This window comes from Pleurodeles waltl, chromosome 6 (genome assembly GCF_031143425.1).
Source record: "Pleurodeles waltl isolate 20211129_DDA chromosome 6, aPleWal1.hap1.20221129, whole genome shotgun sequence".
Classification (NCBI taxonomy): domain Eukaryota; kingdom Metazoa; phylum Chordata; class Amphibia; order Caudata; family Salamandridae; genus Pleurodeles; species Pleurodeles waltl.
In genome coordinates, this window is record NC_090445.1 from 241,532,309 (window position 1) to 241,555,148 (window position 22,840).

A 22,840-nucleotide genomic window follows, 5' to 3' on the forward strand; every position below is an offset into this window, starting at 1 on the left:
GGTGGCGCCAGTATCTAGAAGAAACTTATGGCCCACCCCTTCGATCTTTGCATCGATGTAGGGACCACTCTGATCTACGGGAATACTGACTCGCCCCTGGCCCTGTCTGCCCTAGTAATCGTATAATTCTAAAAGGGAATCACCAGCATAATATTGTTGTTCAAATGCATTGTCAAAAATATTAGTATTGTGCGGGACCTGGTTTACATTCTGCAAATTCTGACTATCTCTACCTCGTCCTCGCGAGTTACCTGACGCATTCCCTCTTTCAAGTGCCTTGCTCTGTCTACCTTCCAGCAATGGGCAAGTATCACGCCAATGGCCATCCTGTTTACAGTAGGCATATTGGTTGATATTCAGTCAGCGGTCTTGGGGTGGTGCACATACACCTCGTCCTCGGCCCCTTCCCCGTCCCTTTGGTGGGCCACCCCTCGGCTGAGGGAATGTGTCTCCCTGGGGATATGCCTGCTGTAATAGTACCTTTTTCTTCAAATCTTTTACTGACTTCTCATTCTTTTCTAATTCTTCCTTATACCTACTCTCATAATATTGTGCCATCTGTAAAATCTCTGCCTGTCCTTTTGTCATCCACGAACTCTCTGTTGCTTTTAATTTTTGTGATATTTCAGGTAGATGGCCATTAACAAAGCGTTCCACAAATAACGTGACACCCGTTACGGTGGCAAGATCTTGACCGCTAAAATCTGAGAACCCATGTTCAAATCTAGTAAAGTAATCTGGGACATCTTCATCTGTTTTTTGTTTATAAGTGGCAAGTTTTCCCCAGTCCACAGTTTGAAGTGGAATAATAGTTTCTAATTTAGTCAATATTCGGTCAGATAAATTTAACAAGTCCTGATGAGGCAGGGTTCCTGGTGCCCTGCCTGCTTCATGTTGTTCTAAAGCCCCCCATGTGGCTCCCAAGGTAGGCGCATCATCTACTCTTCTTATTTTATGCCAGACTTCGGGGCACAATAAAACACCAAAAAAATAATCAATGTCTTTGAGGGTCATGGTGGTGGTGGAAATAGCAGTTCTAAGGTCACGATAGAACCCAGCTGGATTCTTTCGAGGATCTGGCAAGTCCTTTCTTATAGCCATGACCTCTTCCCTTTTCCATGGGATATGGACAAACTGAGCCACATGTACAGGAGGCGGTTGGTTGGCGGCAGCTGCAATTGCAGCAGCAGCGGGAGGATCAGGATGTACTTCCTTCATTGGGTATTCCTTTTCATACATATCAGAGAGATTTGCTGTATAAGGAGTCTTAAAATTGAAAACATCTTCTCTAGCTAAAACACAAATGCGTACTCCCTCCGTTAAATCCTTGTCATCAAGTTTGCAAGCTACGATGTCACGCCAAAGTCGGTATAATTCCTGTCTATAAGGGAGAGAGGTAGAGTTCTTAGTATAACAATGCCAATCCCTTTCCAATTTTTCGACCACATACTGAACTGCTAATTGTTGTTCAAAATTTGGCATGTGTCGTACTGTCTGCATAATGTCAGTGTGAGTATACGTAGGAATTTCCATCCAAGCCTCTGACTGATTTTTAATAACCTGTTTTTCTTCCTCCCCAGTAGTGGAGCGTGTATTAGGGGGTGAAGTCAATTTCATAGGTGTACATTGACGATTTGGAGTGTCAGGATTAGAGGACATTACTTGCAAAATCATATTGTCCGCGGGCAGCGGCGGAGAAGAGGGTAGGGGAACTGGAACTTGGGCTGAGAGCTGTGGTTGCTGAGGCATATGGTAGTACACCTGGATTGCCCAGATTCTGCCCTTGCCCTTGCTGCTGCTGCTGTACCCCCATCATAGGTTGAACTGCTACAGGGGGGTATAGGGTGGGGGTGCAGTGGGGCTATTATCTAACAACTGTAGCAATACCTCGTCTTATTCCAATGCATGTTTGGGTTCTATTTGTTTTGATACATAACATCCTTCCACCACCTGGACTCTATGGACTCTATCTTCGGACTCCATTCCCTTCTGGGTTTGGGAGCGGTGGTATTGCACCGCTTTTTGCATTATTGTTTTTCGTTTTTCTTTCTCTACCAATTTGTCCATTTTAGTTTTTCTCTTAGTAGCCTCAGTCTCCCATTTTCTATGTACATCAGACATGTGCTGTCTAGCCTTTTTATGAAACAAACATTCCTGCAGGTAGGATATTTTCTTCAAATCAAAAGATCCATCCTCTGGCCACTGGAGGTCAGGACAATGTCTAGTATATCTGCGCCATATACTATTGTACAAATTATTCTCTAAACCATAGTCCTTCAACATGTCCCACCCTGGTGTGCCCTCTTTTGGGATCAGTTGTCTTTCCTCCAAACGTGGAACACGATTTTGGTGAAAACAACGGCATAGCCCTTGCCAACATTTTCTATTTCCCATATTTGACTTCAAATTCTAAAAGTGCAACGTGCAATAAGTTACTTTTTTTCCAAATCCTCTACCAAATGCTTACCAACCTACCAAACTGGTCCAGGCCTGGACAAAATATTCAAAAGTTAACAGAGCACGTGCTATACAATTTTTAGGTACCATTACAAATACAAATTTACCAAAAAACAGTTATTTCCAAGTTGAAGACAGTTATCTAAAACATTTTTCCCTTTCAAATGCAAGTACAAACAGACAACCGGTCAGCGTGGAACAGTCTCACCTGGTCATCTGTTTTCCAAGATCTCCTCCGGCCGCCCGTGTCAGACTAATCAGTCAGTTTCAAAGCCGGTGTTCAGGATCTTCGGTGGGATGTCGCGAAAGCGGGGAGTGGCCTGCCCGGCGGATAAGATGCAGCTGCTTTGAAACTGTCTTTATGCAGGGGCCCCTGAAATCTACACCTCCGGGCCGGCATCCCCCCACTGGCTGCACATCTCGTGACAGCGCTATTGGAGACATCCACTGGATAATCCTGGACGAGCCCCCATTTGTAAAGCACAATCCAAAAATACTTACAAATGCATTTACAAAGGATTTAGACACGAGGGGTCGGAGTGGAGAATCAAGACCAAGGTCTTATTTATTATGCTGCAGCAAAGAGAACAGATCTACAACTGGCATCCCCAGCCCGAAGTAAAGTGTGCTAGCTTGGTGTTTCTAACAGTGATATTTATACTCAAACATCAAAGGATACATAAAATAAGTGAATAACGATACATATCATACAGGAATTTAAGGAGGGAATCAGTTTTCACACACTTGTTCCTGTCCTTGCTCTGCCCTCGAATCCCTTCTGCAGTTGTCTGGCCTTGCACATTCTTGGAACATTTCAAAGGATTTCATGGTTCAGGGATACAGATATCACATTCAGGCCTTCCTGCCATATATTATCATTCTTTCCCTCCCCACAGTACAGCAGCCAAGGTCAGTCAGTTTATATTTACCACATGAATATAATGAGTAATGTGCCCCAGATAGGAAAAGGAAACCAGCAGGAGGCCCGTTGTAGAACCAGGCTTATTACAAAAAGAATATATAAGTAAAAACATGCAGTATGTAGTGCGGTTAGAGAGAGGACTCAAACCAAATGTTTTAACTGGAAAGGAGCAGTACAAAATGGATACTTACAGATTGGGGTGGCAAAACAGGTCCTTCTGGCACGCTGGGGCTCGTGCTTGGTCCCGTCACACTTGGATTGACTCCACAAATTGTGGGGTCTCCTGGAACTGGAGAAATTAACAGCCACTACATCTTGTAGGCTGTCGCTCTTTGCAAATACCTGAGAGAGCTGTGTGCGCTTCCTATCCGAAAAGTTTTGAGAGTTAACGCACCCTGCCTACCTAAGAGTCATTAAACTCACCCACATAGTCCAAATTGATCTTCTTGTATTGTGCTGATTTTTGACATACAAAGTTAAGACAATAAAAATGGTTTGCCCATGAATAAATTAGTACATATCCAACTTTGTAGTTTGTGTAAATATATCTTGCAAACACCATGATTTTACATAGCTGGTGTGCTATTTTTTCTGTATGTAGATCAAGTAAGTTATGATTGACTTTTAGATCCTTTTCTAATTTGCTTTAATTGAAAAGAGATTTGGAGACACACATTAAAGCATTTTTGTCTTTATTTCGAAGAGTGGTGCGTAGTTTTTTCCCTATTGTAAAACAAATGGATTTGGGACAAATGTACTTCACTGGGTTGTTGTTGTCTCCTCTATCTTGAGTTTGAAATTGTTTGATTGTACTCTCAGTTCAATTTCAGCAGACACCATGTACTTTTCAACCAAAGCATTTCTAAGTTATTAAGATCCCAAAAAAGCAAAACACCGAAAATGGTAGAACCTAGGGCCATAAGTTTTTTACAGAGAGTGAAGAGTGGTTTGCCAGAGAAACTGCAGCAAAACAGGAAAAAACTTGAGCTACTCAAGGGAAAAAAACACCATTTACCCAGCAACACCACCCCAACCCATTTGGTGGATTTCACCCCTTAAAGATTTTAAGGTAATCTTCTTCACTTCAATGAGACCTACAGAATTCTCACATGGGTCACATCAGTGAACATTGTTGGGGGATTCCACACTCAGCCCCAGTTTAAGAATGCTGCCCTCCACTGCAGACTTAAAGTCCACTAAACAAGCCAAGTAAGAGGCCGTCTGCTCTTTACTTCGCTCCAGAGACTGCAGAAACCCATTCACTTTACTTAGTGCCTAGGTGAATCCTGTCGTTCTTTCTGTACCCCTACCTACTTAAGTTTTTGTGGTGCGCTGCCATAGAGACATTCCCTAAATTAGTAGCTAAGATCTTGTAGAAAGCATTGATAGATGTGAGCAGGAGCTTTTGCCCATGTATAAATTCTAAATTTTCACCAGCCTGCAGATCCTCCTGATCAGACTCTTTCTGATTTCTCCCTTGAGTTTGATGAACCCCTCCCTCCTCTTCTCTACTTTAGTTTCTGCATGGAATCGGTTCAACTCAAAGATAGCCACTGTTTTAACTGACAGCATACCGAGTCAGAAGTGTTTCTTCTCTGTAATGAAGGATGTGACTATGAAATTGTTTTTTCATTACTCATTACATTTCATTGCTGCAGGTGTCGTGGTCTCCTCCAAAACTCTTATGAATGGGGCATGGATGTGAGAGAGAACTTTTTGCTCTCCTGACTTTTTCCCTGCTGCCTTGACATCCCATCATTCAGAGGCTCTCTCTACCTTAGTGATGATTTGCTTCAGCACTCAAGTCCATGATCTTGGCTGTGCATGCATGGCCCACACTATAGCTGTGCACCTCAGCTGGAGCCACTGATGAAGGCCCCTACTTGAGGTTGCCACCAACACCATGCCAATCACTCCTTCATGGGTAAGTCAGACTGGGGGCAACAGCTGTCTTTGGCTTGTGTGCCTCACTGTGTATATAGAACATGTCACACCTTCCCCCACATTTACTAGCTCTTTTAGGTGCATCCCCTCTATCAACAGAACTTGGGCAGCAGAAAAAGAAGGGTAAGGATTGGAGCCTGTGTTGGGTACTTCCATCACAGACTCTGATAATCTCAAGCCCCTTTTCCATTGTTAAAGCTTGGAAAGTCAATTGCCTAGAAATACTATAACCAGTATCCTGTCAGATTTTAATGTTAACCAGATTTGCAAGGCCCAACACAAACAGCTGGTCACCAGATTGAACGGTTGGTAGCTCTTGGGGAATATCCCTAAAATAATATACAGCTTGATCCTGTAGTAACACTGTTGATTTTTGGCTGGCACGTGCTGCTGAGCCTTCATCGAAGCCAGAATCAAAGTGATTCAAGGCAAGATGGAACAGATCCTACGCAAGGGCTGGGTGTGCCTGCAAACATTTTCAGCCTTTTTTTTAGATGGGGCACTAGAGCATTGGCAAATTAAGTGTTCCTGGGGAACACTATGATTCAGTTTTATTCCTCTCATGAAAAGTTGTTTTATCAACTTCCTGCACTCCAAGCCATAAGGTCTGGAGTTTGATATGCAAAGGCTTTCAGTCTAAACAAATTAAAGCCATTGGGAGAGAACAGATAGCTCTGCAGTTGTAAAGCAACCCCTCATGCAGTTCAATGGATGCAATCTAGTGGAGGCGAAAGGATACAATCAAATAGCTAATAGCATATGGTAAGAGAGGAACTACACAACTTAGGTTAGCCAAGGAAGGATTGACAAAGTCTCATTCCAATGGCTGATCCCAGAGGCTGGTGGGAAAAAGCCAGGGACTGATAGTGTCAGACCAAGACCCCTTCTATCTGTGCTGTTAGTAGTAGGTGGTTATGTTGACAGTACTGTCAAACATCAGTCCTACAAAACCTACACCTCTGATGAATAGTTCTTTATTAGGATGCCAAGAACAAAGTGCACACAGCTGGAGAGAAAGTGGAGTACATGAACTTTAAGAAAGCTTATAGAAATGCCTTGGAGGCAGTGTTAATATAATTGTGCAAGAGAAAAAAGATGTATTGGACTCCTTAGAAAGTAGATAACTCAGCATCCCACTTGAAAAGTGTTGGATATCCAGCCTGAATGGCTGGGATTGCATCAGATGGCTGAAGAGGTAGCATCCTTCAGGCAAAAAGCAAATAGAGGGAGTTATATAAAAAAATCATTGTGGTTAATGACATCTCCGCTGCTTCAAAGGCTAAATAAGTGTAGGATCGAGCCACTATAGGGGAATCTGTGTTGCAACACAGAATACTACTACAGTGACACAGTGTTATAAAGAATTTAGAGCATTTGTTTGCTACAACAATAATCCATTAATCAATCGCTACAACATCTAGGTATGAAAATAATGTAGGCAGGTACCTCATCAAGACCACTCCATTTTCTGCTCCTTCAACTCTAAACCTAACCTTTTTGTTTCATTCACTGTAATCCTTAACCTGACACTGTCAGTTGCACTAACTCAAACCATATGCCAAACCCTGTACCTAAACCTAACCCCTCATATTACTGTATTCTAATGAATTACACTATACCTAACCACAAACCTAAACCAATGTTTACACATTATCCATGACCTAATCCTAATCCTTACAATAGAGGTACTCTAACCCTGACCTTAACCCTAAAATATTCTTTACCCTTAAATTGGCCTTCACCCTTACACATACAGTAACCTCCTTACCATAACAATGTATTTTTGCTTCTGTAGAGTGATGTGAATGATTTTAATATAGTTGTGTGAGTTAATGTAGTGGCTTTTATGTCATGATCTGTAGTGGATTCTGTGTTTTTATGTCATGTTATGTAGTGGATTTTTTATATTTGAAGTGCTCCCTATATAGCGGGAAAAGACATAAATTGATTAAGTGACTCAACTCCCACTACTAAAACCTGGATGTTTGTTGCATCTTCAACTGTCTGTCAATCTTTTTTTAACCAAAATGTGTGCATTTAGTAGGTCCTTGTTTCACTTTGATCATTATTCTGGCCCTTTAGCAAGAAGCCCCTACTCTTAAACCAAAAGTAATCCCTCCTTTGAATGCAGAAGCCATCCTACTTCAGTCCAATTTCCTGCTTTTGATTCAGCAGTACACTGGTAGACGGTATAGTTTGTGAGCAGATGCAGACACTTGGAAAATCATACACTGTGGAACAGTAGTCGGCCTAGATTTAGGCCTAATCATGCAAAAGGTTCACTCTGTCAAATGTCAAGTACAAGTTACTCTAGGCATGTGATGAGTGGCACCTGGCTACAGTGGCCTCCCTTTGAGTCGTTAGAGGTAGCGTAGATCATTGGTTTGAAGAGTTAGATACAGGCATTTTAGAAAGGAAGAAAAACAGTCATTGTTTCAGGCTTATTTCTTTCCCAGTGAGTCTTATATTTTTATGTTATTTACTTTAACATTTACTTAAAGCACCTGTCTGGGATTAATAAAGAGATAAGGGTGGTGATGCAAGGACATCAGAATAAAAGTGAGACGTCCAGTGTTTGATGTGGCTTCGTAAGATCGCCTTGAAAGGAAATGTCCTTTGCCTAATGATCTTAACTTTCATTGTTAGCCTCAGCACTTCCCCAACTAAGTGGCAATGCCTTGACCCTGACTAGTAGCAAAGAGTCTTTCTCTCTGGATGAATCCAGGCCTGTTGCTAAATTGACAAGTTTCAGAGGTGGCAAAAGCATGTAACATTAACCTCCAGCTTGGATTTTTTTGACACTAGAGCCGGATTTGAACCATTTGTGATATGATCTATCATTCTTTTAAATCTGGATTTTTGCAGTTCTCTGTAATTGTTACGCTGCATGTGCAAGACAGTCGTGAGGGGCATATTCAAGCTAAGGTCTTAAAAGTGTATTTCTCTCGATGTGGCTGTCCACATTGGTTTCCTGTGAAGCCTGGTCAAGGTCCTGGAAATGGCCTGGTCAAGGTCATGGAAATGGCACAATACAAGAAAAGTAGACGGACTATTTTTCCTCGGACTGATACCATCTAGACTCTACAATAGCTCCAGCCTCCTAAAATCACAGTCACATGTTGAAGAAGGCCTACACAGATGGGCGCTCTCCGACATTTTGGGCTCTATTGTTCTAGAGTACCGAGTACTTAGAGTAAAACATAACTTGAGTCTATTTTATAAAGCACCGAGTTCTTATTTGTTTGACGAGCTATTGTTATATATATATTGAAAAGCTTTCAGCTACCACGACATCGTTACCAACTCAGACTTTATAGAGGGTCTGGGCCGAAGCATGTTTAGTGAAGCTTTCATATAAATAAACTCAGAAGTCTTTAGTGTTGCCTGTTGGAGGAGCCTGCTTTGTACCCTGATAGAACGTACACGAATTCCGATGTGTTTTGCTTTTGACTCGGTAGAACAATGTTATAAAGGTGTGTGTTTATGGTCCCCTAGCTCATTTGGATGTATAATGTTTTAAATACATTTTAAAATAAGGTATTTAATTCACGAAAATGGTGAAACGGTTTCTTTATTTCACCGCTTCAGCTGGTTATGAAAGTCTAAGTATGGGTGGAAAATATCTACTTTGTTTGTTTTGCTTTCATGTATACAAATATGTCCAGAAGCTTGTAGGGAAAAGTTGGTGAGGCTTTTGTCTGACTGTTCAGTCTGTGGGAATGTAAGTTCCATGTGTGCATTTTGCTGTAGCATAAAGATAGCCGCTCTTTTCTACATGAAAGAAATCTATGACTTTCGTAAGTAGCTGATGTGAGCATTTCATGGCTGTCGGCTTTGGGCTGACTCATAGTCAAGTGCATGACGCAGAGATCACAGCAAAGTGGGAGGTGAAGAGGTGTCTGCTATATTTCGTCCGCAGTCTGTTGCAGTGAAATTTCTCATTTGGATCACGTCTTGGTGTCAGTTACTTTAGCGCACACAAAAACGCCCACCCTGCTGTTTCACTTTGCATTCCAATGAAACACGGTCAATTATATGTACTTGAAAAGCATGTTAAAACGCGTTGAAGTTCTACTCTTGGTGGCACGGAATTATGGCAGAAGTCTACGACATGACAGTAATAAGTCACAGTGCTGTCGGAAGTAACACCTTATGAAATCTTTTAGGAAAATACGCAACCTTCACCTTTTATTTTATGTGGGACGGCCAATTGGACAGGGTTGCAAACAACATGGCCAGCATATACTGTACGAGCAAGAATTAAAGCTGACAAGCGTTTCAAACATCAGTGTAGTAGGGTATGTTCTCCACTTCAAGTCAAATAGACCTATATGTTTTCTATTTTTCTTCTGAATCTGCTTTTGATAGATCTGTATTTTGATATAATCCTTGACTGTATTTTAATTTTCAATACACAATTTTTTAACCGTGGAAACATTGGCTTTTGTCCCACTATCCTTGTAGTATTTTAATAGGCAACTCCATCAGCCCAAGAAACACCATGTTGTTCTTTGTCAATGTGTGATTGTCCATTTTATATGTGTGTCTCAGTTTTATGATGCTCAATTGGCGATGTGATTTAACTTGGCAAAAGAATTATCTCTGGGTCTTCTGAAGCTCGAACAGTCCTCCTTTTACCATCTCACTCCACAAATGTGTTGCTTTATTCCTGATTGACAGCACTACCCTCCTGTGTCCGTCATGGACCGACATCAGCATGCGCCCTCTAGTACGGCTAATTATCTTAGTCACATAGCCTGTTCTACTGCGTATACCCAGAATGACCCTAGCCCACATTTCTGACCCATTTGGAATTTGATAAAGGCCTCCCTTACCATCTGGGAGGCTTTTCCACCATGTAACATGCTTCTTTATTTGTTTTTGCTCAGCAGCCTGGCTATTGGCATTTCTCCAGCATGGCTTCCACACTTACTTTACTCTTTGGTGAACCATGTAATGCTGTGTTTTGAACTCACTGCTTTGGTGAACCAGCTAGGCATTCTCCAGCAAATGGTGAATTATGATTTTTGGGGACTCCACTGTTTGCGGCTCATGCACTCCTGTGCTAATATCTCTACAGCTTATTTCTTCCTTTACAAAACAATACAGCATCCCCCTTTTGCCAGCCCTCCAACCATGTGTTTTACCTACCCATGTGCAAGCTTTCACCTCGCCCTCACCCCCAACCAGAACCAACCCTTCCTAAATTAATTGTGTTCCCAAAGAACTAGCCATCTGTGTCTAACTGCATGTTAAAACTCATGCCTATAATTCCATTTTAGTCGTCTGCGCCGAACTGCATTTTATGTCATTCATCTCTTGTTCTCACTCCTACTGCGCTTTACGAGCCCTCTGCATTTAGTTGCTTTCTAAAACATCTTTGCTTACTTGGATTTAGGGCCAACGCTACGCGTTCAAATGAGCTAACTTGCCTTGGTCATCTCTTTTTTTTTCCACTGTCACAGTAAATCATTCATCCACAATAACCCAGAGATACTTAATCCAAACTAATGTATTTTAGATGCACATGCTATATCCTGTGCACTTTCCTTTTTCCTAATGAACACTGACTGTACACAAGTGCCTGTGCTTTGTTGCCTACTCGCACATGAAATAATAGATACCGTTGACGTTACAGAGCCAATGCCGTCCCCACATCCCCTCAAGTCTCAAGGAGTCAGAAAGCCAAATGAACAAGAATAAATGAGAACGAGGAAACCGTATAACAGGACGTCAGGATTCAGGTAACCAAACAAGCACTAGTTAGTGAGGCTAAAGAGAGGAAAGAAGGAGGAAGGTTAGAAGATGGTATTCAGTAAATCTAGGGAGCCAATGTGAAAAACGTATTAAAAAGCAAAATTGTAGTAACAACATGGTGACAACATATTGCGGTTAACAAGAGAAGATACCACTTTCACAGCAAGCACATAACCATCCGGTAAAGGAACGAACCAAGGGTAGTGACGGTGACATACCCACCTCTTTGTCCCTAAAAAAAAAAAAAAAAAAAAAAAATCCTGGGTTTTCACTGTGCAGGCTATTAAAGTTTAAATTTTCCTGACTTAAAGTCACACATTATATGGCATGTTGAAAGCCTGTAAAGCAACAGAAAAGCTGCACGTTTAATGGGCTCGAAATAGAAATCTCTGAGGCTTCAACCAGTCAATTGGCAACACCATCCTGTTGAGCTTTTAAACACTATTGCACCAAGGATCAGCTACTCACTAAACTTGGATTCTTTCATCCTTCGCTTCCCCATTACTTAGACCTTCGCTTCCCCATTACTTAGACGGTCCAAAGAGGCTTTGTGAAAGAGCTCATGGATTGGAAAGTTGAGAGGGAATGAACCATGGCTTTTCATATTTCATTCCCATTAAGACAACCAGCAAAACACAATTAAGTGAGATATGGGAAGTAATACAAGATGGCAGACAGCTAGTCCTGGTTCCTTGAGATGTAGAAAATTAAAAAGAAGAGAACTTTAGAAAATTACGACATCAGCATGAGACATCTTTAGAGAAGCCCAAGGTTAGAACCTTTAAAAGTAGCAGGGCTCAGTAATTGGACTATCTTTGCAGAGAGCTCTTCAGGTGGGGCCTGTAGGCCAGTGGCTCAGAAAGGAAAGCACCAAGTTGAGAAGCGTGACTGGGGCATAGTTTAACAATTTGCATTCGCCATGTAATCCCACCTATTCTGATTAGGCTGCCTTATTAACTCTTTTAGAGCCAGACATCCAGTACTTAAAACAGGTTTTGAACCTTCTAATAAGCATTGAAAGGTAACCTTGCTGGACTAACTAATGGGCTTTCCGGTTGGGGCTCAAATATGATGGCCATAGGAACAAAGTACTGATCGCTCACTTCTGGAGAGCACTGTATATAAATCCTAAGAAAGACGTAAATAGGACCAAGCAGAATATATAGTGATGAATGTTGGGAATGACATTGGGAATCATCGAGAAAGGAGGAAAGGTGTAGTCCTGAAAACATCCAGTCTAGGAGAAAGGCAGGTTGTCTAGGCTCCTAGGTTCAGATGCTAGCTCACATAAGAGGACATGAAAAGCACCCTACAGACTGCGGATTAACGGCGGGCAGTGGCACACTGCTTGGCATAACAGCACTAGCTGTCCAGGTGCATTACGGTAGATTCAGTTCAAGTTTACAGTCACTTGAAGTAACTCACAAGTAGTAGAGTGTTCACCATGTTTTGTGCAGCCACTGCATTGTTTCTTTGAATACATTTGTTTCAGGATCCTGTCTGCCATCTGCAGAGAGTAACTAATTGATTTAGGGATGCTAGAAAGGCTGCTCAATGTCTCTCAGGTTAAGTATAAAGAAGAATTGGAAATTCAGCAACCAGTTACTGTAATCATTTAGATTTCTCAAGTGCTGGTTGGCAACAGCATTCAGGAGGCCTAAGAGGAACTCTGCTTAAACATTGAGTTACCCCACTAGAGAATAGGTCCATAAGTCTTTGGGTAGTGCTTCTAGGTTTGATCTTCCCTCCTCTGCTTGTTGGCATAATGTACTGCTGAAATGCCTATTTGAAGCACAGTGGTGGTCTTGGAGTTGTTCTTGGCTACGTTCTTATTAGCAAAGGTCCTGACTAATAACTCTAGGCAGTTGATATGAAGAGAATTCCTTTTAAGGTACCAGACTCCATCTGTCATGGACCCCTGAAAGTTGGCACACAAACCCAGTTTGCCCACCTCAGTTACAGGATCACATGTAGTTGGGAACCAAAGGGGGCTTTTCCATTCCTATCATATCTGAGTTGCTCACCCACCAGCATAATTCAATCATTCCTCTGTGCAATGGTCCAAGGGTTTTAGATCATAGTGGCTGATGATGATAAGGGGTTCTATAACTAGGGCTAAGACTCTCAGAGCCAGAGGTTTTCAATCTAGTGCTAGATGGACTACCTACTTCCAGTGGTGTAACTTCTTTTCCAGAAGAAACGTTTTTTTCTATGATGAAGAGAAATTGAGTGTCCTGGAAGGTAATAAAAGTTAACTTTTTATGGTTTACAAATATACTTAGGTGATGGAGGAGTTTTGCAGTGTAATGAAGCTGTTACTGTATCAATGGCAGACAGTGATCCATGTTATGGTTTACAAAGATGCCTAAGTGATGGAGAAGTTCTACAGTGTAATGAAGCTGTTACTGTAGCAATGGCGGATAAGGAGCCATAATGAGATATTGTCTAGGTAGACCAACAGCTGAAACCAACAGATGTGGAGATGGCCTTCAACCAGTGGTGTGGTTGGGATTGAGGTTGGGTAGCTTAGCAAAGCATCTAGAACAGTAGTTCCAACATTTTTTAGAACCATGACCCACTTTTTAGAATGACAAATGTTCACGACCCACCTACCTTTAATAGACGTGAGATGGGGTGTTTACCTAAATCGTTGTGTAGTAGTGCATTGCCATTTGCAGACAGAACTTTTTCCATTAAAAAGGCCAATACATTTGCACAGACATAGAGTGTTACTGATAAAACTATATAGCACACATATAATAACGTGGAATATGGGTTTATGTGAATAATTAGCATTTGTGTATCACCAAGTAAAGTGTCTTGATTTGATTCAGTCCTATTCAAATCTCTTTTTTCCAGCACACTTCAGAGTTCCAAAAAAGTGTGCTTCATGTTTGTTTTTATAACAGCTGAATGAATACAGTTCTTTTACAGGTACTTACATTTTGTACTGTTGCAAAAAAAAAAAAAAAGCACACTCTACAGCCTTTCCTTTCACACTCCCGTTACTCCAGCAAGATTGTCACATAATTCACTTTAAAAATGCCTCTCATTTTTGTGGTCTGAGAAAGAAAAGTAAACATCGACCCCCATGTTAAAAAAATAAGCAGCAATTTTTCATAAGACATAGACTTACTTTTGGCCTCTGTCTTTAAAGTGCCACAAGATAAACACAGAATTTAGAGCCATCTTTATTTATTGCTTGGACTTTCCCAACCTACCAGAAATCGGCTTGCGACTCCCCAGTGGGTGGTGACCCACAGTTTGGGAAATGCTAATCTACAAGGAGGCAGGGGAGCTGCTACATTTCAAAAAACAACAAGTGATGGACGGAATGCTGAACATTGTCAAACACTCATTTCACCACTTACTGGAATGTGAGGTGCTTGTAATGCTCTCAACAGGTTGGAGAAGACAAGCGGCTTCTTCTAGATTGAGACATGCCGGCTAGTCCTTGCAATGAGGTCATTCCTCATGAAGTCATCATCTCTATCTTGAAATATAGGTGTACGATGCTGACATCAGTTCCTTTCTTTACACACCAACAGCGCAGATCCAGAGAGCTGCCTCTGTCACTTTTTGACCAAATTTTGTTGATATTTTTGAGCTTTGCTCTCATATTCATATGACATTATGTCCCCTACTATACACTCAGGGTTCAAACCTTGTGGGGATTGTCACAGACAAATGTCTGTGTCCAGCCCTCACCTGGTTTACCTCTGGTACCTGGGGTCATACCATATTAACAAGGAGAGCATCAAGTGGAAGTCCATGCAAGAGCAGGTGGCGTGCCTAATAAGCCCCGTGCTGCTCTCAGTCCCGTTCTCATGGACGATCTTGGGGCTGCTCCCAGAAACTTTCCCATGGACTTTCATCGTCCTGCTGTGAGACCTCCTTTTTCAAGTCTGATAAGTTAAAAAAGCACAAGAAGTAGTGGAAGTGCTCTTCTACTGCACCTTCTCGACATTGTGATTCCAGGCCCTGTTCCTGCTCTCCACCTGAGGAGCTGCTGTCGGGGCCTGTTCTATGCTGCCCCGCATTTCCCGGCATCAGAGCAATGCCCACATAACTTAAAAAATTGTATGACACCATGCACACCCTCTTCCACCCACCCTGGCTCCATCTCCAATATGGCTTGACGAAAAGTCAGTTATCATCCCAATGCTGAAGTGGTGCTGCTTGATGGCGTTGCTGGCACTATCCAGGCTGCACCACCCCCTCGACTTTCCCACTGACCCCTACCTTCCTGAAGGAGGTTATGAGGAAAAGGTGTATGGTCCCTTGGAGGACCCAGATGATGACAGCTGGTATTAGGAGCTCGGTAACATAGATGGCTTGGATACTTCCCCAGATGCAGTCATGGTTTCACCTGCGGGCCAGGTTTCGGAGGAGGCAAACTGCAACCATGATATGCAGGGCCGCAGAGGTCCTCGTTCTTTAGCTGCCAGTCATCGAGGTAAAGAAGAATGTCTTAATAGAGGTGCTTCAACTTGGAGCCTGCTTATCTGAACCCATGTTCGCCTTTAATGAAGCCCTCACGAATGTGCTGCTGGAGCCTGTGATGCTATTAATTGTGTTTGACCAATGACTTTGTGTTTCATCACTGCGCATATTAGTTGCTCAATGTTCACCAGTAGCGCATTACATGTTGTGTTCAGTTTAGCTGCCTATTGGCTTTGACATGGCATTAGACATTACATTTGGTATTTGGGTTAGCTGCCTATTGGCTTTAACATGGCATTAGCCATTATATTCTGTATTCAGTTTAGCTGCCTATTGGCTTTAACATGGCATTAGACATTACATTTGGTATTTAGGTTAGCTGCCTATTGGCTTTAACGTGCAGTTGAGACATTGCAGTTGAGACATTGCAGATGAGCTGTGTTTTTCCAAGCTGTGTTTTTCCAAGCTGTGTTTTTCCAAGCTGTGTTTTTCCAAGCTGTGTTTTTCCACATGATAGACCAAGCTGTGTTTTTCACACCAGACCCTAGCTGAAAAGAGCGCGTATATTTTGTGTTTACCTCTCAATCCAGTCTGAGAACGAGTGAGGCTTGGAGAATTGGCCACTCTCCAAGTTTCTTCGGTTCTCACACTGAATTTGCTTTTAAGGGGTGGCTCTGGACAACAGAGTTAAAAACTATCTTGACTTCAGACAGGAACAGAGACGTCAGTTGCCTGTCCCTGTTTGGGTAGAAAATCTCTTTCTCGCAGTTGAACCAGAGTCATCAACTTGAAGCCCCAGAAAGATGAAGCTGAGTTATAGGCCTACAGCCTTGCCCTACGGTGATGCAATTTTGACTTTTATGCTTTGCTTTGAAGTTATGCTATAATATAATCACATGTATTTGCTGTGTACATTGCAACTGCGACTACTTTTGAACGTGTGCTTCCAATCTACTAATTTCGTCTCTCAGGAACCTCGTGGTGAAGTAATAATAACAATAAATGTCTTCTTTAAACTAAGAAGTGCATTCCAGAGAGGTTCTGTAAGCTCGTCATGAGATAAGAGAAGGAAAGCAGAACAGAGCCCAAGGCAAAACCTTGCACAGGAGCTCCTGTGCACCATATGATTGGCAGTCTCCACCATACCACCCCGGGAGACCCAGCCTTCCTTTCCCAGCACCCCTTCCCTGAGAGCCTAGTGGTGCAGGCCTCAATAGCAAAGAGATACTCAAGGTGCATTCCCTACCACACTCTACCGGATAGGGAATCCAAGAGGCTGGACACCTTTTGGAAACACATTTTTTCTTCCACCAACCTTGCTCTGAAGTCGGTGAACACCTCATCCCTCTTGGGCTGATATTTCCAAGGATTGTGGGATTTGGTTGTGCAGCTGTTTTCCATGTTGCTTAAAGAATGTTGTGCCATCCTCAACCAAGCCTTGGTGGATGACAGGAATACAGTGACATTTACCATCTGGTGCAGATTGGATTCCATGGACCCCCCTAGGAGAGCAATGACCTCTACGGTGGCGCTTCATCTCCACCCTTGGTCAAGGTCCACTGGGTTATCGTTCTTCATTGATTAACATGCCCTTCGATGGCTACCACTTATTTGTCAACAAGGCCGATGTGGCACTCGAGCTCTTTCATAAGAGCAGGATCGCTGCCAGATGCCTTGGCCTTTACCTCTCGACCATCTGCAACAGTCCTTTTGCCTCTTTCCTAGACACACAAGGGGAAATTCTGGGTAGCCACATTTTCTGCCATACCCAGTCCAGCAGCCTGCTCAGCCAAGAAAGGATCTGGGAGTCGGTCCAAGCATGCTATCTAATCCCCCGCCCCTTCTGCTGCCAAAGCCTCAAAACCCTCTTAACATGCCCTTTATCCAGCACAGCCATCCAGTAGGCGGCAGAATCAGGCACCACCTACCTCAATGCTCAGCAGTCACGTCATCCAGAAGGTTATGCCCTAACACTTCTACACCTCCCATCATCCCATGCACAGCTGACAGAGGACCATCTCTTCTTACTTCATCAGGAAGTGCAGACTCTTATGCCCAAAGAAACCATTGAGAGGGTGCCAGCACAAGAAGTATGGCATGGTTGTTATTCCCTCTACTTCTTTGTGCCGAAAACGAACAGAGGTCGCCAACCTATACTAGACCTGCACCCTCTCAACCACTTCCTGAAGAAAAGAAAAATTCAAGATGCTCACTTTGTTGCAGATCCTGTCTACCCTGGATCTGTAGCGTGGATGACAGCACTGGATGACAGCACTGAGCCTGCTGGAGGCATATTTCCATGTTTCTGTCCTGCTAGCCCACAGGTGTTAACTGCAGTTTATGGTGGTTTGCAAGCGTTTTCAGTTCTCTGTGCTCCCCTTTGACCTCACCAGCTTCTCTCAGATGTTCACCAACCTGTTGGAGGTGGTTGCAGCCTTTCTGCAGAGATTATGGGTGCCAGTCTGCATTCATGGAGGTTCACTGTCAACAACATGCCAAAGTTGCACATGAGTCCCTCGCAGACGCTCCCTCTCATTGGAGCCATTCTGGACATAGTACAGTTCTGCACCTATCTTCTGGAGCAGCGAGTCTGGGATATTCAAGCTGTGAGTCCGATGTTTCAACCTCTATCCTGAATTTCGGTGAGCCACTCTTTATGGCTCCTGGGTCTCATGGACTCCCATATCTTTCTGGCAGAGCAAGCCCTCTGGCATATGCGGGCTCTGCAGTGGGACCTAAAGTTCCAGTGGGATCAGCATTAGGGGAATCGCTCCGACCTGGTCCAGATATCGGAGGGAACTGCAAATGATCTGCAGTGGTGGCTGATGCACCGCAGTTGGGTCAGATAACAGATGTTTCACTACATCTGGGTTAGGGCGGCCATCTGGGAGAAGTAGTGATCATAGTACTCTGGTCTCTAGCAGAGTCCCAGCTCTATTATTCTTCTGGAGCTGAGAGAGAGTTGCTTGGCACTGAAGGCCTTCCTTCCATCTATCAAAAAGAAAGGCTTGTTCAGGTGTTCACGGACAACACCACCGCCTTGTGGTATTGGAACAAGCAAGGCAGGGAAGGGTTGTGGACTCTGTGCAAAAAAGGATCTGCACCACTGGACTTGGCTGGAACATCAGGATATTTTCCTAGTCTTACAACACCTAGTTGCGTCTCTAAATGCCAAGGCAGATAAACTCATCTGTTAATGCCTTGCGCATCATAAATGGCGTCTACATTCAGAGATGGTGCAAGGTCTTTTCCGGGATTGGGAAAAAACTTGGTTCGATTTATTTACCATTGCATAGAGCACACAATGTCAGCACTTCTACACGTTGGACTTTCTAAAATGGGACTCGCTCAGAGACACATTTAGTCTTGAGAATTCAGGGCTCCTGTACTCCTTTCTGCTGACACCTCTGTTGCACCAAGTTCTCATGAAGATCAGGACCGACTGGACGCAAGTCATTCTATCTCTGGACTGAGCATGTGGAGTATGGTTTTCTAAACTCCTAAGCATGAGCATCTGTTCTCTGGTCACACTGCACCGTTAGGAGGATTACATTCCCCCACAACAGGGCAGGGTCCTTTCCCCCGAATCTGCATACACTCCACCTTCATACACTGAGATTGAGCTGCGCCAGTTGAGGGTTTTTGATCTTCCTTCTGAAGTTTGCGATGACATCTTGGCATCCAGGCGTCCTTCCCCTAAAACCTCCTGCTGTTGGGATACGTTTGTGGCTTAGTGTTCCTCACGCCATGTGGACACCATTTCTGCACCCCTTGCTAAGGTTTTGCTGTTTGTTTTGTCTTTAGCCCGGCAGGGCCTTGCCCTGGCCACCTCTAAAGGTTATTTGCTAACCGTTTCGGCTTTCTGGTGGCTGCCCAACCAACTTTCCGTATTTGTCACCCATTGTGACTCGATTTTTGAAAGGTTTGCAACATTTATTCCTCGCTATTCCCTTTGTGATGCCCTAATGAGACCTTAATCTGGTCCTTCCTTTCTTTGTGTTCTCCCTTTGAGCTCCTGCAGAGCTGCCCTCTTTGTCCATCAAGCTTCCTTATACCAACTTGTACCATGACAAACTGTTTCTTCAGATGCTTGCCTCTTTTCTTTTAAAAGTGATCATCTTGGTTCATATTTGGCAGAGCATTACTCTGCTTGCCTTGTACGCTCATCTGTCAGAGGGGAAGGAGAGATTCCATTGTTTGGACCCAAAAAGGACTCTGTTATTATATATTGATGACTCCAAAGATCACTTGGTGGGTGGTCAGCTCTCCGTTGGATTTACTGGTGCGAAGAAGGTCAAGGCTGTACAGAAACAAACCATCTCCCGATAAATAGTACTCTGCATAAAAATCTGGTACGAACTGGTAAAGAAGCATATTACTCACCATCCCTCCCATCGTCCCTGTTTTCTGAACTGGGTTCTTTTTCCTAAAGAGATCCCTTTAAACACTGTACACTGCTTACAACAGTTATATTGTTTTTTTAAGGGGCTCCACTTGTTTTTGCACAGACGTACTCACAAAAGAAACTGATGTCAGTGCTGGGGTAGTACATATATAGACACCATTACAAATAAACAAGTGTTCTACAGTGATCTAAATTTTTCAGTGAAAAATGGTTTTGGTCATGGTTTCAAAAGTCATATGCGAATGCATCAACCATTTACGGAATCCAAGAAACATGTACATCTAAAACTGTTAATAATTCACTTTTATATTGCAACTGAAGATTCCATAAGACTGATTAGGTAAAGCAAAGGTGCTCCAAGTGAATGTGCAGTGAAAAGTGAAGAACAGTGAACCATAATAAATAAACGAAATAGAGAGCAAAGATAAGCAGATATTTACAATATGTACAATGCAAGGGCTAATCCCAATGGTGAAAAGAATTGCAAACACAATGTAAAGAACATTTGAGTGTCAGTATCCAACATTGAGCTGGGTAGGCCCGTCAACAGTTGACGATTCGACCCCTTAGTAGATAAATCATCGGGGGTCTTCATCACAAAAAACATGGTAGTCACCAATTGTGATAAATCTGGGTCTATATACACACCGTGATGCCATTTATGGCGCCGACTACGAGGAGTGGATCCAAGTGGCCCTACTGATCGGTGAACAGAGGTATGGCTCATGATCTTTCCGGATCCAGTCTGATGCCTGGGTAATAATCTAAGTTGAGGAATCAGCACTTAGATGATTCTCTACCAGAAAAAGCATTACAGAAGGTAAATAACTTGTTATTTATGTTTTTAACGGAAGCAAGACTTTGAATTTCTTGCACATCAGAAAGATTGAAGTGCATTGTTTAATATATTTTCCTCATTAAGACAACGAGTTGTAGGGTGAGGAGTAGTACAGCACAGACAAGCATCTATTATTGGTTCCGTAAAAAGAGTAGAAAATTGCATCTTTATTAGGAACAGTCTTCAAAAGATCCCAAACATCTCTGAATCTCTGAATAGAAACAGTGCTCAATAGTGAATCCATATCCGGAGCCCTCATGCATACCTCTCAATATTTTGAAGGTGGTTGACATTCCTGGTTTTGGCGAAAGTCTACGAATTCCTTTTTTTTTTTTTTTTTTTTTACCTTGGAACGAGATTATTTTATTTAAAAATTATTCAAATACGATGGCATACTTTGCAAAGTAGTAGTATTTTTGTTCATTGGTTCTATCCTGCTGCACTCTTCTCATAGTTGTGACACCATCTTTTAAGTTGTTGGAGGAATAGTTCAATGAAGCGAGCCTTCATCACTTTAGAACAGAGTTGCTCTGTAGATTACAAGCTCGAATCTTTCAAAGCTTTGTTATTGCAGCTGGACTCTGCCGCAAGACAAGTGGGTTAAGAAGGAAACCTGGCAGGTGGGTGACTTGTGAGAGACCACTGTGCAGCCATCTTTGTCCACCTAATTGTGTTGAGATTCCCAGTGTTTACCAATGCTGTGTGTTGTTCAAGTGGAGTATTCCCTAGTGTGCACTGAGAAGATCAAGATCGTAGGATGTGTAAATATTTGTGTTTTTTATAATGTTTTATGTTTGTTAAGTATAACTAACTCCTGGGTGCCAAAACAAAAGATAATTTTTATGTTTGGCATTGGATGCAGTTTAAATGAATATTGAATGGAGTTGTAGATAAAACACATGCACTCACTTGGCATGTGGCCAAATGGCACTAGACAGTTAGACACTTGCAGTAATGACATGTCCTTACTTACACACACATTGGGACGTATGAGGGTCTAGTGAGGAAGAGACACTGGAAAGGGAACGTGTCGCAGTTCCTAACGCGATTTTGATTGTATTGTTTAAGACTGAAGGGGCATTCCTTCTAAAAGTCAGGGCGTATAAACAAAGCATGTCTTTTCATTTTGCAGAGCCAAATGGATAGTTACAAAAGTAATATGCACTTTTATGTCCTTTTAAAATAAACATTTACAAGTTGTGTACTAAGGTGGGAAGGCAGTTTGCAACAAAAAAGAATCTGTGCTGCAGTAAAAGTAGTGTTTACTGTGTTGCTACAAACATTGCCGCTGGAAACATATTTACAAATGTATTTGTGTAAAGGTCCGTCAAACATTCATGGGATGGATTACTTTTTTCTTCTCGAGCACATCGCTGTGTCTTGTAATTAGAGGTAGTGGCTGGCTGATTTACTGCACACTGTAGTTTCTTCTGCCTTTGTGCTGGATACTGAGCAACGCAGACATCCACACCGCTGCCCTCCTTACAAAGGCTGCAGCCAGCAGGATGAATAGCGCAGTGGTTTCGGGCAGTCCGATTAATCTGCCTGTGAATGGGAGATACATGAGGCTTTGAAGAAAGGGAGGAAGGGAGGCAAGGAAGAGGTTGAGGCCTGTGTGGCACGGCTCCAGCTGTTCCGTGCCCCTCAGCGCCGGTGCTCTTCGTCAGCCAGTGCTTTCAGCTGAAGACGAGCCAGCCAGCCATAGAGGCCACAAAAGAACAATAGGGTGAGGAGACAGGAGTGTGTGCGCGCCCCAGAAGCCCTGTAAACTGACACGTCCCACAGAAAGCGGGAGGCTTTTCATGATTTCTGTAACACTGACTATGCCACTGCTAGGTCTGCGGTTGCAGAACGCTAGCAGGTAAAGGCACAGAGGCTCCATGGGTTACTAATGGAACATGCGCTGTGTGTCACCTAATTGTCGTAAACTTCTGTACCACAGGAATGGCGGCAGCCTCCTCTACTTGGGCTCTTTGAGTTTTCAAACGTGCATAGCAGGAAAAAAACACCGTGTGCAGAGTGCATTGTGTATGGCGCCCTGCAGAGCGATTTATGAAAGCATCTCTGAGTTCAT

At 42.9% G+C, this 22,840-nt stretch overlaps 1 protein-coding gene across 8 annotated transcripts in view; it reads left to right on the forward strand.

The window, feature by feature from the left end:
* The window catches only part of TANC2 (tetratricopeptide repeat, ankyrin repeat and coiled-coil containing 2), a 1,999,198-nt gene that overhangs the window by 654,951 nt on the left and 1,321,407 nt on the right, over positions 1-22,840 (forward strand). The gene's annotated exons all lie outside the window — the stretch shown is intronic.